Source organism: Melanotaenia boesemani, chromosome 9, assembly GCF_017639745.1.
Source record: "Melanotaenia boesemani isolate fMelBoe1 chromosome 9, fMelBoe1.pri, whole genome shotgun sequence".
Lineage (NCBI taxonomy): Eukaryota > Metazoa > Chordata > Actinopteri > Atheriniformes > Melanotaeniidae > Melanotaenia > Melanotaenia boesemani.
The window spans coordinates 34,285,935-34,304,348 of record NC_055690.1 but is presented as its reverse complement, the minus strand read 5'-3'; positions in this window follow the sequence as shown (position 1 = coordinate 34,304,348).

Genomic DNA, 18,414 nt, shown 5'->3' with positions numbered 1-18,414 from the left:
AGTTGTTGTGAACAAATCAATAATGTGTCCGCCACACTGGCCGGTCACTTCCTGACGTATCTGAATGTCAACACCACATCTCAGTTCTGGTGTTTTAAAACCTTGGACCTTGAAGGGGAATCAAATGATTAACTCTGAGCTACAGCATGTTTCACATCTGAAGTTTTCACTTTTTCTCTCTCGGCCGTTGAAATGCAACAAATCAGATGAGGTTTTTATTTAAGTCACAGCTAAAAAGAGTGCTTCTGTTGGACTTTTTGGATGATTTAACAAAATATCTTTATTCACTGCAAAAGTAATTTTTTTTTCTCTCTTTGAAAAACATGATTAAAACTGAAGCTGTGCGACTTCCTTAAACGTGGATGGTCTCAGTCATCTGTAGAGGTCAAGACTGTTACGACCCAGCTCGGAAGACATGATAAAAACAGAAATGATGCAGAGTTTAACCAAATAAAACAACCAAATTTATTTACAAGTTAAGAAAAATGCCCAACAAAACATTGGGCTTGAGACGTGTAAGTCAGTAGAAGCATTGGAGCAGCAGTGGATGAGCCTCAAATAGTGTCATGCAGTCATGAAAGTGTAAAACTCAAAATATTACAACACAAGGCCAACCAGACACTGCTGATAGGTAAGGGGGAGAACAGAGTCTATCAGCTGGCTTTTAAGGACTGTAGAGAGATTAACTGATTAACTCTGCTCAGCCAATCCTGCAGACAAAAAAAAAAAAAAAAAAAAAAGCAGAGACAGAAAAAAGAAAAGAAGCCAAGCCCAAACACATCCTTTTACTACCAGTTCTCATTACAGCCTGATATTTGTAAAAATGGCTGGAGTTTACCATCATGCAATCCCCAGACCTTTAAAGGCACATTTAAGACTGACGGACAGGTTCATTACACGTCGCCGCCCTCATACTCCCATGTGTCTTTTACATTTTCATAGGTAATAAGTCAGTATATCCACAAGTGGGCAGTGCCAAGTTCTGAGTTTACTTCCGCATTTTGACCCCAGTTGGTAGCAGCAACGCACCGCTATAGAGTTGTTTACAACCGTCAATGTCTACAGATGTGTCTGTAAATGCGAATATTGTTCTCAACTTCTTCGTCTATGTCTTCTTCTTCAGGTTCTTTTTATTTGGCGGTTCTGCATCACTTTCTTCCTGTTCCTCTTCTACTCTGGTGTGTTCCTTTTGCTGGTTGAGTGTTAGCTCAAAACAGCCCCCACGATTTCCGGTGGTGTTGCTCCATCTTCTGCATCCAGCGACGGTTAGCTAAGCTCCCTGAAAATGGACCAAATAACTTGCGTAACTGACGCAGAAGTTGGACGATACTGTCCGTCAGTCTGCGTATCCGTCTTCTGTGTTGACCGTAAATGGGCCTTTATACTGGGGCAGGTCTTTGTCCTGGTATAATCATCCATCAATGAGGGATAAGGTGTGGTAATATTTAACAAAAGACAGTTATCTTTCATAGAAATACAGGCTCCAGTTTCCTCTGACTGGATGAGTTATGTCTTACATGTGGATTGACAGGACAGACACAGGATGGAAAAGTCACACCTTTCCTTGAGAAAGGAAAAAGGAGAAGCAGAAAAGATGAAGAGAGGAGAAAAACTGAATGCAACATACTTAAAACAACTGTGAAGTTAATGCCAAATAACCTTCCATCATTTCACAGATGCCTACTGTTGCTGCATTTGAGTCAGATTTCTTGTCTTACAAAAAATATACGATCTCAGAAATTCATTACTTGACTCCATACCATTTTTTTAGATAATAATTTCATTGGTTTGTGTGTTTCACTTTTGGATGACAGCACACAAATTGGGAGGATTTTATTTTTCCTTTCATTTAAGCATTTTTTAAATCATTTGGAATTTCAGTTTCAGCAGCAGCTATTTGGAGGCAGCAGTAACACCAGGCTTAGCAAAGGAAGGTAAATGAAGCACAATGTTGCCATAAACATTGATTCACCGTGATAAAGACCTGGAAAATATTCTGATAAAAAGGGTTTCTGACCACAGTGAAGAAACTAGAAACTATAATGGCATGAGTTGGGAGAATTCAAAAGAATTAAAAAGCAAGGCACAAATGAGAGAAATAAATGCACTTTAAAAGTAGAATAAAGTACAGAAATTTGTTTTAATAGCTTGTGTGTGAAGTTTAACAAGAAATACTATTTGTAACACTCACTACGCTGCAGCATAGCAACACATTTTAAAAATTATAAGACCTTTGTTGACACAGCGTTTCTCATCATTTTGTCAAAAGCTGGAAAAGAAATAGATATTTGGAGGTGTTTGGAGGCAATCGTGTTGATGCACATTGAGAGGGAAAAGGCGGAGAAAGTTGATGATGAGGCAAACAAAGCAGAAGAGGTGAGAAAAATATTTTATATGCATCAGATACAGAAGAACAGGATGGGTCAAGCCTGTGATTTTAAAAGCTTAGCACATTTTAATACATCTACCTGCCGCCTACACAGACGGTGCAGATGAAGAGGTATGATGTATAGGGTTGCTGTTTTTGTACCTCATGCTGCAAACCTAATCTGCTTATGTTTGAGATACAGTTATTTCTGTTTATATCTTCCTAGGAAGAAATCAAATCTGTAAGCCAAAAATGAAGTTTGAACGTGAATATTTGGTCTGATCAGCTTTATTCTTCAACACAGTCTGAACCCTATGAAGGCCCATTTATGCTCTACACAAAAGACAGATATGGAGCATTTCTTCTGTCTTCTTCCTGAACTTCCTTCAGGCTCAGCCTGGGAAATCGGGGGAGGGGCGTGCACATCCTGAGGGAGCTCAGTGTTGAGCCGTTGCTCCTCTGTACTGAAAGGAGTCAGCTGAGGTGGTTCTAACAACTGATTAGATCCCTCTTGGTCGACTCCGCTTGGAAGTTTTCTAGGCATGTCCTTCTTCAAGGAGACCCCAGGGCAAATGCTTGAGGAATTGTATATCCTCGCTGACCTGGGAATACCATGTGATCCTGCAGGAAAAGGTGCACAGTGTCTGTTGGAAGAGGTCTTCCAGGCCTCCCTGCTGAACCTGTGACCCCTTCCTTGAAGCTCATATCGTTTTTTTTTTCCTTAAAACACTTACTCTGCTCATTACTCATCTCTCCAGTGTCTTTACAACTGTTTTCAGTTTCTGTTGAATGAGAAATTGATCCAGTTTTAAAACATAACTAGCCTAGCTAACATCAGATGCTATGATGGCCACAAGCTGTAACAATGCAGCAAAGCAGTGTTCCCACGTTGTTGTTTCTATCCTAAAGCAATAAAATGCTTTACATATAAGCCCATATGTGGGTTTGTTTCATATGTTTCATACCTTATCTGCATAATTTAATGTCTAGATTACATACATGCTATTTCTAAGATATATGCAAATACATCTATTTATACATCTGTAAAAAGTATTACAACTTTGAGCTGTTCGTAACAGTTCCATCTCTCTAACGTATCCTGTCATTGTTTGAACAAGGTGGCTGTTTGAAACATGTCACAATGAAACCATCAGCTGACACACAAGAAACATAGTGAGCTATATGTAGTTTAACAGATTGTCCTTTTATTTAATATGAATGAAAAAGTAAGTCTGTCTTATAGGAGAAATACAGTGTTATGATGTTTGGCCAGAAGATGACTCACACAGACACAAGTCCAGGCATGCAGACAGACACAGTCATATTTCCATACTTATAACACTCCATCAGCATCCCACCACCAAAACACAAGACCACATAACACACTCCCCCACACATGCTCAACTTTCTCATTACTACTTGAAACACACACTCACTCTTCAACCCCATTAACAATACACACTCTGTATCTGAAAACAACAAAACACACACACACATCCACTTGATCTGCTCTCAGGCTTCATTTCATCTCCTAGAAATATGGAAACAAAAACCATCACACTCCCAGCCGGAACACACTGGCTTCATACTGCACCTCAGCTCTCCACCCTGCTGAGAGTGGAGAAAAACATGCAGAGTATTGGAGAATAACCTCTCACTGCTTCCCTCCTCTTCATCTCAGCTTCTCTTCATCTCTACCTCTCCTCCATCAGCTGTAATGTTGTCTCTGCTCTTCCATCTCTCGCCATATATCATCACAATTATTCCATGGTTCAGGTCTCTTTTTTACCCATCTTTGTCCTTGTCCTCACATCTGTCTGTCTTTTGGCTTTCTGTCTCTAATTTGAAGTCTCCTTGAATATTATTTTTTTTTATTTCTACTCATATTTTTACATAAATCAGCTCTCCTCCCCTCATTCCAGATCAAACAGATCATTATAGGATCATTTAAATGATGTAAAATCCAATAAATGAGGGGGAATAACAGCAGTTTTAAACCTGTCAGTGCTGCTTTACAGTGGAAATTAAAACTTAAATATAATGCAGATATAATCATGGTGGATATTTTCATGTAGAAAAGTATATTAAGATAACATTGAGTATTTTTTAATTATATTTTATCATTGGTTTTAAAACCTCAGTAATTCATAGGAACACCATCAATTTAACTCAGAAATTTTAGCTTTGACCATGAAGTGAATCTGTTGTTTGTGATTGGATTCAAGGCTCTGAAAGACAAAATATGCCTCTAATATTTTTTTTTTCTTGCCCATTTGTGTCCATGCCTGCTGCTGATGCACCAGCACTGAGATCATAACAATTTCTTGCAATTTCTTGGAGACTCATCAGACCAGCAACGTTTCTCCATCTTCTATTGTCCAGTGTTGGTGAGTGTGTGTGAATTGTAGCCTCAGTTTCCTGTTCTTAGCTGGCAGGAGGCAGCCGGTGTGTCTTCTGCTGCTGTAGCCCATCTGCTTCAAGGTTGGACATGTTGTGTGTTCAGAGATGCTGTTCTGCAGACCTTGGTTAGAACCAGTGATTATCTGACTTCCTGTTGTCTTTCCATCATCTCCAACCAGTCTGCCCATTCTCCTCTGACCTCTGACATCAACCAGACATTCTGATCCAGACAACTGCTGCTTCCTGCTCTTTCTTCTTCAGATGGTTCTCTAAAAACCCTAGAGATGGTTGTGGGTGAGAATCCTAGTAAATACTCAGACCAACAACCATGCCATGTTCAAAGTCCTTTAAATCTCCTTTCTTCTGCATTCTGATGCTCAGTTTGAACTTCGTCTTCACCATGTCTACATGATTGGATGTGTTGAATTGCTGCCATGTAATTGGCTGATAAGTTTTTGTCTTATCCATTGAATATTGAATTGGACCTTATAATATGGTCAGTGAGTGTATATTTACTCTGCTACAAATACCCAAAACACATTGTATCCCATGTCTAATTACTAAAAGTATACATCAGCTCATTGGAAGCTATATATGGCAGAGATGTGGTGTGGCGTTTAGCCCTCAAGCCGGAGCTTTCAAGCCTTTCTGTGTGCAGTTTGCATGTTTTCCCTATATATGCTCGGGTTTTCTCCGGCACTCCAGCTTCATTCAACACTAAGACATGCATGTTAGGTTTATTGGTCAACAAGGTTAATTGGAACAAGAGCAGTCTTGTTCGCTCTATCACACATTTTAAGTTTCCCCGCCATGTTCTAGTTTGAAAGAAAGAAAAAAAAAACACAATGTGATGGGTAGGGGGCAGCTGTTTCTTGATGTCTGTCATAGTGACCATCAACACAGAAAAAAATCATGTCGTGAAATGCTGCCAAAACACTCTAGCAGTGGGATTTCAATTTGCATTTGATCTGAAGACATAAGAAAGATAAAGCTGAGTCAGAAACATGAAGTTTGGTGTTCTCAAATCTGTTGCTAAGAAGCAACAGTGATACTGTTCAGAACGAAACAGAGCCATGATATACCATCAATACGATGGCACCTGTTGATGAACAGCTAATCAGATCCTTAGAAACTCAGTGAGGATGGGGTCAACAGAAGGAGCCATACAGCTTCTTTTTTTTTTTTTTTTTGCATGACTACAATGAAATGGGACACATGTATTTGTGGTGCTAATCAAAATGACGTAAGGATCCATAACAGTTTGTTTCAAGTGTACCTCATCATAACGATTTGACCAAATAGACTGGTTTGTTGTTAAGGTTTCATGGAAAGAATTTGTTTAGTGAACATTAAAGTATCTTCTGCTTATCATCATATGCTTTGGAGGAATATTAGTTATTATCTTAAAGTTGCACCATTGTAGTGTTCCTCTGAAGGAAGCTATGTATAAATACAGCTGCGTAAGCAGCTAACACCTCTTTAATGGCCACATCGCTTTCTCTGATGATCAATAAAAATTATGTATAACCGACAGTCTGACTGTTGCTGTGGTCACTGCAAACTTGTTCCATGATGTATTTTTGATTGACAAAATTTATTTGAACACATTGACAAAATGTAAACAAACAAAAAAAAAAGTAAACACCAAAGTATAAAAGTTGGGGATTACATAAGATTCCCAACAATTTACCCCAGTAAATTACAGCAATTTTCAGTCATTCTACTATAATCACATTTATTATTGATAATTAACACTAGGCATTGCATCATCAAATAATATAAGAATATACAATAACCATATTCAGTAAATGCAATGAATATATCTTTAAATTATTTGCTATGGAGCTAAAAAGTAACAATAATTGTCCTGACAACAATAACGGTTTTAATGATACCAGTACAGTAATGAAAACATCATCATTATTAGAAAAAGCTTACAGTAATTCATTTCAATGATGGAGTTATGCAGCAATAATAATAATAGTAATAATAGTGATAGTAAGAAGAAGAAGAAGAAGAAGAAAATGATGATGAAAAATAGTATCCAGTCTATATAATACTAATTCATTCCTTAGCATTTTGTACTTTTTAAGTATCATATCTGTATTGATTTAAATATGGATATGTGGACATTGCCTGTGTTCTTCCCCCAGTCTGTTCCACAGTTTGACCCACAGACAGACACAAAAACTTTTTCTGGTGGTTCTGACAAAGGGCGTTTTTGTGTTACTAAATGATTCCCTCCATCTCTCTGGCTGAAAAAGGTTTTGTATACTGTAAGGTAATAAGTTCTGCTAGGCCTAAACATAATCAGTGCCACATGGTAATTAACCAGGTCCTGGAGTTTTAATAACTCAGAGTGTAAAAACAGAGTTTGTATGATCCAGATAGCCATGTAAAAAACTGAATGCCCTACTTTGTAATATTAATAGCAAGTATAGTGTTTTTTCCTCTGAATGTAAGAAAATATTTTCCTGGCCGAAGTATCCTCTTACAACACAATGACATCTGGCACATCTGGAGCATCAGTGAACATCTGTCTCTTTTGTGTTTTCACTGTGTACACTGAGAACACCACTGGTATCATCCAACTCTAAAACAGCCAATTCAGCATGTTTGATTTAGTTGTGAGATGTCTTGCGCATCAGTCAGTATTGTGAGATTACATAATGGGGCATGACGTTGTTAGTAATATTACACCACATAATGATTATGTGACATGACAGAAAGGGGAACAACTACTCTGAAAGCAAACAAACCATCATGGTCCCTTATAAATATCCGATCTATACTCTGGCATACAATACAGAAAATTAAATTAAAAAATGAGAAGATGCCAACTTATGCATTTATTCAAAGAATCACAGAATATCTTGAAGAAAGAAATGAGAACCTGCAGGTATGTAGGTTTTCTTTTTCTCTGAGCTGCCTGGTGGAGGTAGTGAACAGTTTCAGAGGTCTCCTCCCTCTAATGACTGTCTGTGGTGGACATGCTTTTTAGGATGCATGAGATTTTTCAGCTCCAGTGCCACTCTGTTAAACTGAACAGCTAGAGGTGATCCACAGAGCTGCCCTTCATCTCTCTTGACACATACAAAAAAACAAAGACCCACATTTAGTGCTTCAACAGCGACCCTCAGCTTGTATTTGATACCCAGTGCCGCGCCTGCATCAACCAACAGAAACAACCATGAACCAACATGTTTTTAATCTTCTCTCTGCTGCTGTCTCACTACTTGCATCACATCTTTGGTTAATATGTTCCAGTATGATGGCAACAGTCACAGACCTGAGAGTGTGGATGTAATTTTCTCTGCAGAGACAAACATGTCTGCATATGAACCCTGAAGAGGACACGGCTTCACTTCAGTAAAAAAAAAAACAGTATTCTGCTCAGTGAAACTAACTTCTGTTAGAAATGCAGCACAAGATGTTCCAGCGTTTTGTTATATATATATATATATATTCATTCATTTATTCTCTCTCTGTACTGCTTGATCCATTATGGATCGCGGATTAGCTGGAGCCTATCCCAGCATTAACAGGTGAGAGGCAGGGTACACCCTGAACAGGTCACCAGTCCATCGCAGGGCTAACACATAGGGGACAAACAACCATTCGCACTCGCACACACTCCTAGGGAGAATTTAGAGTAATCTATTAATCTAGCATGCATGTCTTTGGACAGTGGGAGGAAGCCGGAGTACCCGGAGAGAACCCACGGATACACAGGGAGAACATGCAAACTCCACACAGAAAGGCCACCGCCCTCAAGGTTCGAACACATATATATATATATATATATATATATATATATATATATATGTATATATATATATATATATATATATATATACATGTATATATATATATATATATATATATATATGTATATGTATGTATGTATGTATGTATGTATATATATATATATATATATATACATGTATATATATATATATATATATATATGTATATGTATGTATGTATGTATATATATATATATATATATATATATATATATACAAATTGTCCCATGCTGTCTTCGTATGATGCGTGAGTGCCATCATGGGAGTCTGATGTCCAGCAGGCTCATGTTCATTTTATGGACCCCGTTGAAAATGAGATGTTGCATGTCAAAGGGTTTTCCATTAAATACAATTTTTTTAAAAATTCTAAATTTCAAATGTGAATGCATCTGTGGGAAGAGTCTTGATTTAGAACAAATACTGTGAATTCTATCCAAAACTTTATTAAATCTTGTACTGGTGTCACCCTGATTTGTTCTAATTTTATCCCATTTTTTCCTATATTTCAGATTTTTTTCTTTTCTTTTTTCCTTTTTTAGTACACTTTAAATAGGTTAGTTTTTTTGTATAATTATTCTTATATATTGTGAGTTTTTGCATTACTAAAATGTTTTCGTGTGGAAAATTTTGGAGTTAAATTGTTTTGCATGGAAGTTAATTGTAGCCTCCTTCATTTTTTTGTTTTTTAGTGAAGGAAAATCCCAAATAATGATCTCACTCACAAAGCATGTATATTTGGAGCCACCTTATGGAACAGTTATAATGAAAACAGAAGGCAAACAAAATTATAACCAGTATTTCTGATTAATTCCCATTAACAGTGTTTATTGGTGGGGATGTAAATTTGAATTATTCTGATCCAAATCTTATCTTATAATTGCTTCCAATGATTTACCCCTGACTAAATTCTAAAATAAACAAATAAATAATCAAATGAGCCAGTAGAAACGGCTCCTCAAGATTCGTCACTCTTCAGAGTCATGAATCCCATTATCTCATGGACGTTCCTGCTCCAGCCTGACTGCATATTGTTGCAGATTTGTTTTTAATTTATTTTACAATAATTTTTTTTATTTCTATTTAGTTAATTTTTTTACTATTTTATGTTTTCGGATGAGTATTTTGACTGTGTCTCCTCCCTGAGCTGCCATCTTACCTTGGTGGAGGCGTTTGTGTGTCCTGATGATCCTAGCGGCTATGTTGTCAGGGGCTTTATGTCCCTGGTAAGGTCACCCATAGCAAACAGGTGTCTAGGGGAGGGACCAGACGAAGCGCGGCTCAAAAGACAACTACAAACCATGGACCCAGGTTTCCCTTGCCTGGAAGTCTGTTTTACAGGCCCACATTTTTATGTTAAAATCTCATTTACAGATACATACAGAGTGCCAATAAAGATCTCAGAAATGCACCTAACCAAAAAAGCTGGAGCAACAGCTGGAAGGAAAAGAACATGAGCTTAGCTTCGCTCTAATTTCCCTGCTGGTTTATCCTTTAATATCAACAGTGGGTGCAGTGATCGCTGATTTCTTTTGGATTTGTAGAGGTTAAATCACATTGGCATGTGTTTATAGATGCTACAGTGTTCATAAATACCACCTGCTGTTTCCATCAGGATTTAAGAAGGTAAACTGGTGTTATTACAGCTTCGGTTTGTGCCAGCAGTTCAGATAGGGCAAGACAGGAAATCAGACATTGGCGCAGTGTAAAGCTTCTGGTAATTTTCAAAATAAAAGCCCCATACAGGTTTGCAGTTGCTTAATTATGTAAACATTGTGTTATCAATCAGTAAGGGGGTCTCAGTGTTTCTTTTCTTTTTTTTCCATCGTGGATGATGAGACATTTATCCAGGAAGCAGAGAATCACAAGATTTTCAATCCCTCATGCAATTTTATGATCTTGCGGATCCAGCTACGTGGAACACCTTTGCAGATGAGTTGGCATGTTGCGGGGGTCAGAACAAAACTGTGACACAGCCGGGAAGCGGCACACACAGACCTCGTGGAAACTGGCCGTGATGTATAATGCTTCGTGAGGTGATGTGGCCGCTTGATGTGTGCAAGAAAACCAACTTCATGAATAAGCGAAAGTTTATTACAAAAAGTCTGGCATCAAAAACAAATTTTGCAGCATCTGTGAGGTTTCTGGGCCAATGTAGAAATCCTACTGACCATACGTACCAGTGGCCTTATATAGGCTCACAAACAAAGAACATTCTTAAGCTCACATCTAGAACCAGTGACAATTTTATGTGCTTTGACTTTGATATGATGTTTTTTTTATTATTAAATAAAAAAAAACAGCAGTTGGATTTCCCAAAAGAAGGTAACACTCTGCTGTAAAGAGATTATGTCCCTGCAGCTTAACATAGAGATACATCTTTAATTAAATTTAGAAGAATAGCTGATCACCCAGCGGTGATGTTGGAAAGATATATGATGAAAGATTTTCAGGCTTGCTGCCAAACATCACACATGTAAGAAGATCCAAGTCTGTTCATATCACTCTAATCTTCTTACTGGTATATAGACAACTGTACAATTCCAGAGTGGGGACAGAAATCAGGGGTGTGTGTGTGTGTGTGTGTGGGGGGGGGGGGGGCCTTATTGAAATCATAGTTCCATGTAAGATTATTTATGAGAAGTGACATAAATAAAACGAAAGAAGAATAAGAATGGAAGAAATTCCGAACAGTTAGTGGAAGGTAGAGCTGGCCGTTTGAAGTTTAAAGGTGTTTAAAGTTATAAAGAATAAAGTACAGCAGTAAGTTAACCCAGGAGAGTTCCGTCTCCATGACAACAACTGACAGAAAAAGGATGTGCAGGTCAGATTGTTGGCCTGGCCTCTGTTTCCCTTGTTTCAGGCTTTATCTGGAAGTGTGAAAACTAAGTGTGATGATTTGGGGAGATAGTAGATCTTTATTTTCTGGGAAAGGAGCCAAAAAGGCAGAAAGACACAAAGACTAAAAGGCATACGGATCTGAGAACAACAGAAAGATCCCCCCCCCAACATGCATTTTACATCTTTTTAAAAAACCAAAACAAGGACTTCCGGTTATGACGTCTTAGTGAGAGGCTGCATGTGTGAGAGGCTGGCTGCTAAATCCCTTAAACTAATCCTTAAAACCTGAATGATAGATATTACTACACACGTTTTCATCGTGAGCAACACTACTGGACATCATGCCATCGAAAAATGCCAAACGCGGCTAATTATCTGGCAAAGTGGCTCCACAAGGCAGTGGGGCTAAAATGGACATGGCTAATGCTAGCACAGCAATACTGGATACCCCCGACAAAGCCAGTATACAGGGGATGTCACAGCTGACAAATAGTGATATTCTCAGGGATTTCCGCTCATTGAACAATGACATAAACAATCATCTGATGTGCTGAAAGCAATATAAAGGGGGACAAACAGATTCGCAAAGAATTAGTGAGATGGAGGAGAGTATTTCACAAGTGGAAGACGACGTAACCTCTCTTCAAGGAAAAGTGAAAACACTGCAACAGTGAAAACAGTGACTACGCTTTGCAACAGAATTACAGAGCAAGAGGACAGGGCCAAGCGCTCTAATCTGAGACTGGTCTACCCGAAAAGTCTGAGGGTTTCGGAAATATGCAGATTTCTAGAGAAGTGGATCAAGAACACGTTAGGTTAGTCATAGAGCGAGCGCACAGAATCAGGCCTCTTAAACCTAACTCTGCATCGCCATAGGTGGTAATAATGAAGTATTTGAACTACTGAGACCGGGAAACAACACAGAGCCGCCAGGAAAATGAAGGAGGTATGCTAAGAGAATCAACGAGTCACCCTTTTCCCTGACTTGTCAGCAGAGACCCTCGAGCTGCAGCGGCGCTTTGATGGAGTGAAGGCCCAGCTTCGAGCTCTGGATGTGCAATACGGCATGCTGTATCCAGAACAGCTGATCATCACACACAACAAACACCGGGTTTTCAAGACGGTAATGGAGGCCGAAGAATACATCCATGGAATTAGCCCTCAGGGTTGTGATGACTCATATACCTAAAGTTATATTGTTGGCACTTTGTTTTTTTCTTCCTTTTTTTTTTTTTAGCACTCTACTGTGGAATAATAGCCATGGAAAATGGCTGATTCCAACAGAGGAGAAGGAAAAAAAGGAAAAAAGGGGGAAAGGGAAGAGAGAGAGAAAAACAAGAAGAAAAAGGGTGGCAGGGACACCTGTTTATTATATATATATATATATATACCACTGCATTGTTAGGCTTTCGGTCAAAATATTATTATGTTGCCAGCTAGCCCACATATGGCTCTTATGTGTGCAGATCTACACGTTACCCACTATGTGGATGAAACATGTCAATTAACCCAAGTTCATTGTTTAGGAGAATTTAATTTCACATTTCACTTGGGGAAATGTGTGTGGTTTTTTTTAGGGGGCTCACTCAGACTAATTTCCTACCAATTGAACTATATAAGAGATTTTCTGATAAATTGTTACCCCACCTTCTTTAAATGTAAAATGAGTCCTAAGAAAATGGTATTCTACCCCCATCCTTGAGATTGGAGACCATTTCCCTCCTGTTTAAAAAAAAAAAGCTGCAACAGAAATGGGCTCATATCATTGTCGTCATGTGACACCAAAATATTAAGTAAAGCTCTGGCATGAAGGATAGAATCCCATATTCCTAAGTTAATTTTAAATGATCAAAACTGATTTGTTCTAGGCCGCAAAGCTTTTCACAATACTCGACGGTTACTAAATATACCGTAAGAAAAAAATCTGCTATGGACCACGCCGTCTGTCATTAGATGCAGAGAAGGCGTTTGACAGGATCGAAAGGAGTTATCTTTTTGAGGTCCTTAAGTGATTTGGCCTAGGATATAAAATTCTGAAATGGATTCAATTATTATGTTCAGAGGCCTCAGCCAAAATGCTAACAAGTAGCCAATTGTCAAAACCCATAAGCTTTTGTAGATCAACCTGACTGGGATGCCCATTGCCCCCCCCCCCCCTTCTTTTCTTGTTTGCAATTGAACTATTTGCCATGAGAATACGCAACACTCCTGAAATTACTGGTATTCAAATTGGAGAGATAGAACACTGCTTGTTTCTTTTTGGAGACATCATTTATCAACTAATCTTGATAAGTCTGTTGAGGCAGTTGGTCAAGTTCTTAAAATATTTGGTGGAATGTCAGGGTATAAGGTCAGCAAAAGGAAAAGCTCTCTGTTATAACTAAACAGGAATAATTCTCCAATACAGACACAATTTACACGTACCTATGAAGGTTTTACTTACCTAGTAGGGATTCAAATTAATTCAGATATAAAGAAAATAGTTTCTATCAGTTATGATCCTTTGGTTAAAAAAGTGGTGGAGTCCATAGAAGGATGGGATGGGATGCCAATTTCAATGGTTTGTCGTATTAATGTTATTAAAATGTCCATTCTTCCAAAGTTTTTATATCTTTTCCAGTCTATTCCATTACACATTCCAGCCTCTTTCTTTTCCTTCCTAAATAAAACCTTTAGCGAATTCATATGGAATAATAAACGTCCCAGATTGCGCCTGTCTCTCCTCTATCTGCCCTACGATCGAGGGGGGCTTAGATTTCCTAATCTCAAGCTGTACTATTGGGCAGCTCAACTCTGTGCTGCTACTTGTTACTTCTCCACCATTGACACTCCATTGTGGATACAAATAGAGGTTAACACATTAAGACTACCTTTAAATTATTATCTTTACTCAGCTGAAATTAAACAATTGCTAAAAGACCAGCAACCTGGCACTGGAAAAAACTGAAAAAGAAGCTTGAAGACTTTAAAGACATGTGGTTGCCTTTTCTTGCACAATGTTAAAAACTGGGACATGTAAATTCAAGTTTATATTGACAGAGTGAGCATTGGGTGTGAGGCAGGGGGAGGGTTAATGTTCCATTGTTTTTTTGTCAACTTGACTAATGGCCATAGTAAAGGAGTTAGCATACAGTGGGAGAGTAGGTTGAGGATTTATGAACTTAATCTTACTGGACCTCAGGCCTGCATTTGATACAGTTGGCCACAATAGAGAGGTGGGCCTCTCTGGCACTGCACTACACTGGTTTAGAGAACAGAAACTACTTTGTGTCAACTTTACATCTCAGCAGACAAGAATTACATGTGGAGTTCCCCAAGGTCCTGGGTCCTCTTCTGTTTAACATCTACATGCTCCCCCTGGCACAGGTCATAAAGAAAAACAACATTAGTTACCATAGCTATGCAGACAACACACAGATATATATTACAGTGTCACCAGGAGACCGAGACCCCATACAGGCTCTTGGCAAATGCATTGTTAATTGTGACTCACAGAACCTCTCAGTCTTGGTGCTGCTGGATCTTAGCGCAGCCTTTGACACAGTAGACCACACTATTCTTTTAAACAGACTGAAACACCTGGTGGGCCTCTCTGGTGCTGTTCACAACTGGTTCACTTCCTATCTCACAGACAGAACTTATATGGTAAGTTTGGATACATGCTCCTCTAAGATCCATAAAATGACATGTGGTGTGCCTCAAGGGTCAGTTTTAGGCCCTGTTCGTTTTAATTTTGTATATGCTCCCTCTTGGCAGCGTCATCAGGAGGCATGGAGTAAACTTCCACAGTTATGCTGATGATACTCAGCTGTACATCTCCATGTCTCCTGATGACACGAGACCAATGGATGCCCTTTTCAACTGTATTTTAGATATCAAATCCTGGATGGCAGAAAACTTTTTGCAGCTTAACCAGGACAAAACTGAAGTTTTAATCATTGGTCCTGAGGCTCAGAGAGAGAAACTCTTAGCTAAATTACAGGCATCCGCATTAAACCTATCATCACAAGTAAAAAACCTGGGCGTTATTTTTGACTCTGAGCTTGGTTTTATTCCACATATTAAACATGTTACTAAAATAGGATTTTATCATCTAAAAAACATAGCCAGAGTCCACCCCATTCTCTCTCGGGCCAACACGGAGATGCTGATGCATGCTTTTATCACCAGTCGTATTGACTACTGTAATGCCCTGCTCTCTGGTCTTCCCAAAAAAGAGTATTGCACCTCTACAACATCTACAGAACTCAGCTGCTCGTGTGCTGACGAAAACCAGAGGGCGGGCCCACATTACACCGGTTTTAGAATCACTGCATTGGCTCCCCGTGTGTTTCAGGATCAATTTTAAGGTTCTCTTATTGGTTTTTAAATGTCTTAATGGTCTTGGGCCTTCTTATCTTTCAGATTTGCTTTTACCTTATGAACCCTCACAGCCCCTGAGGTCTTCCGGTACTGGCCTCTTGACTGTACCTAAAGTCAGGACACATACTCATGGAGAGGCAGCTTTCCAGTGGTATGGTCCTCGTCTGTGGAACAGCCTGCCGGAGGAGCTCAGGGCTGCAGAGAACGTTAATGTTTTTAAGAGCAGGCTCAAGACCCACCTTTTTAATTTAGCTTTTACTTAATATTCATTCATTTTATTTTTATTTATTTTATTCCCCTAGCCTATTTATTTTTCTATGTTAACCCATTTTTATTTTATTCTATGCTTTTATTCTATTTATATTATTTTTAGGTTATTTCTCCAGTGTTTCCTTGGAGGGGGCTTTCTGCACCGGGGGCTTTTCATCGGCTGTGGCTGCTGCGGCTCTGTCCTGTGGGTTCTTTCAGGTCTGGTTGGGTGGCTCCTCTGCCTCTCACTTGGCCGTGTGCCCTGGGTCGGTGTCCTGGCGGTCGTGACCTGTGAACAGCTCCCGGTGCAGATAGTGTTTCCTTACCTGGCTCATCTGTGCTCAACCTCACATTAGTCTTTTAATATGTGCAAGTATGTGTGTGTGTGTATGTGTATGTGTATGCTTGCTTGTACATACTGGTATGTCAGAGGACGTGGGGAGGGAGGGGGTTGTGTGTGTGTGTGTGTGTGTGTGTGGTTGGGGGGGGGGGGTTGCATTGTTTTAACCATGGAAAGCACTTTGTGCTGCATTTATGTATGAAAAGTGCTCTATACATAAAGACTGATTGATTGATTGATTGATTGATTGATTGATTGATTGATTGATTGATTGATTGATTGATTGATTGATTGAGGAGATTAATGAACTTTCTTCAGTTAAAAAAAATGAAACTGAGGTGATTGTCTTTGATGCCAATGAGAAACAATTAAAAGACACCACAGAGCTGAAGCTCAGAAGACCTGAAAATAAACATCTAAAATCCACCAACTAGGCTAGAAATCTGGGTGTATTGATGGACTCAGACCTAAACTTTGAAAAAACACATTAAGGGAATCACAGAGTCAGCCTACTATCACCTTAAGAATACATCAAGGATAAAAGAAGGACCTGGAAAAACTGCTCCATGCTTTCATCTCTAGTCAGCTTGATTATTGTAACAATGTTTATACAGGTCTACTTAAAAAATCAATTAGTCACCTGCAGCTTAGTCAGAACTCTGCTGCTCCAGTCCTCACTAAGACCAAAAAAGTGGACCACATCAGTCCAGCTCTGAGGTCTTTACACTGGCTGCCAGTCCGTCAGAGGATAGACTTTAAAGTTCTGCTGCTGGTCTATAAAGCTCTGAATGGTTTAGGACCAAAATACATCAGTGACCTCTTGACCCAATATGAACCTACCAGAACCCTCAGGTCATCTGGATCTGGTCTCTTATCAGTTCCCAGAGTCGGAACCAGACATGGAGAAGCTGCATTCAACTTCTATGCTCCACATGTCTGGAAGAAACTCCCAGAAAGCCTCAGAGCAGCTAAAACACTCAGTTTATTTAAATCCAGGTTAAAGACCCACCTGTTCTCTGCTGCATTTCAGTAGTTTTTCTTTAAAAAGTCCAGATCTGCATCTGTTTCTTTAAGCTTGAATTTTTAAACTTGATCATGTTTTAATTCTGTTTTCATCCAATGTTTTTTCTTTTTCTTTTGTTTTTAATGTTAAATTATATTTCTTGTATTCTGTAAAGCACTTTGACTCACCCTGTCATTGAATTATGCTATACAAATAAACTTTCCTTGCCATGAACTAGGAACTGAAATGTATACAAGGTTTTTAAGGAAAGAAATAACCTGCTGCAGGAGTTTGCCTTTGTAATCGATATTTGCTTGTTGACTGTTAGATGCTGACATTTATTCATCCACAGTACAAATTGTAGTCCAGGCACATATAAGGATAATCCAGTTGGAGAGGAGATATTTAGGGAAATGGAGCCCGGTGATCCTTAAATGTGATCCATCGACAACCACACAGCCCAGAGCAGCATTACATCCCCAACAAAGAGATGTGTAGGAAGGTCCAGGAAAGAAAATCAATGCTCCGAACATACTGCACCATAGACTGAAAGATCTATACAGAAAAAATATTGTTGCCAATATGACACAGGCACAACATTACACAGTGAAAAAGCCAGAGGAAGAAAAAATAGAGCCATAAAGTAGAGCTGGACGATGTCACAACCATGAAACAATCATTAAAGGTTGGTGTGAATGCTGCAGCTATTCATCCTGAAGCAATACAGAGGGAGGGTTAATGTGGAGGAAGAGGAGAGAGAGAGAGGAAGGGGGCTGAGAGATGACTGATTCTATGATGAGCAGAGCAATGCTGGAGAAAAAAATTAACCAAAATAATCAAAATGTGTGATTTATAAATTAAGCAGATGATAGAGGGAATGACTGGAAGGAAAACAGGGCATCATTCTGCAAAATGGAAGAATAGACGTAAAGAGTTATCATAAATTATTATTAGATTGCAGGCGAGAGAGTTGCAATAAAGCTGGATAATTTGGAATTGTAACCAAATGAGAGTACTGGACATTATTAATACATGAAGCACAGATAAA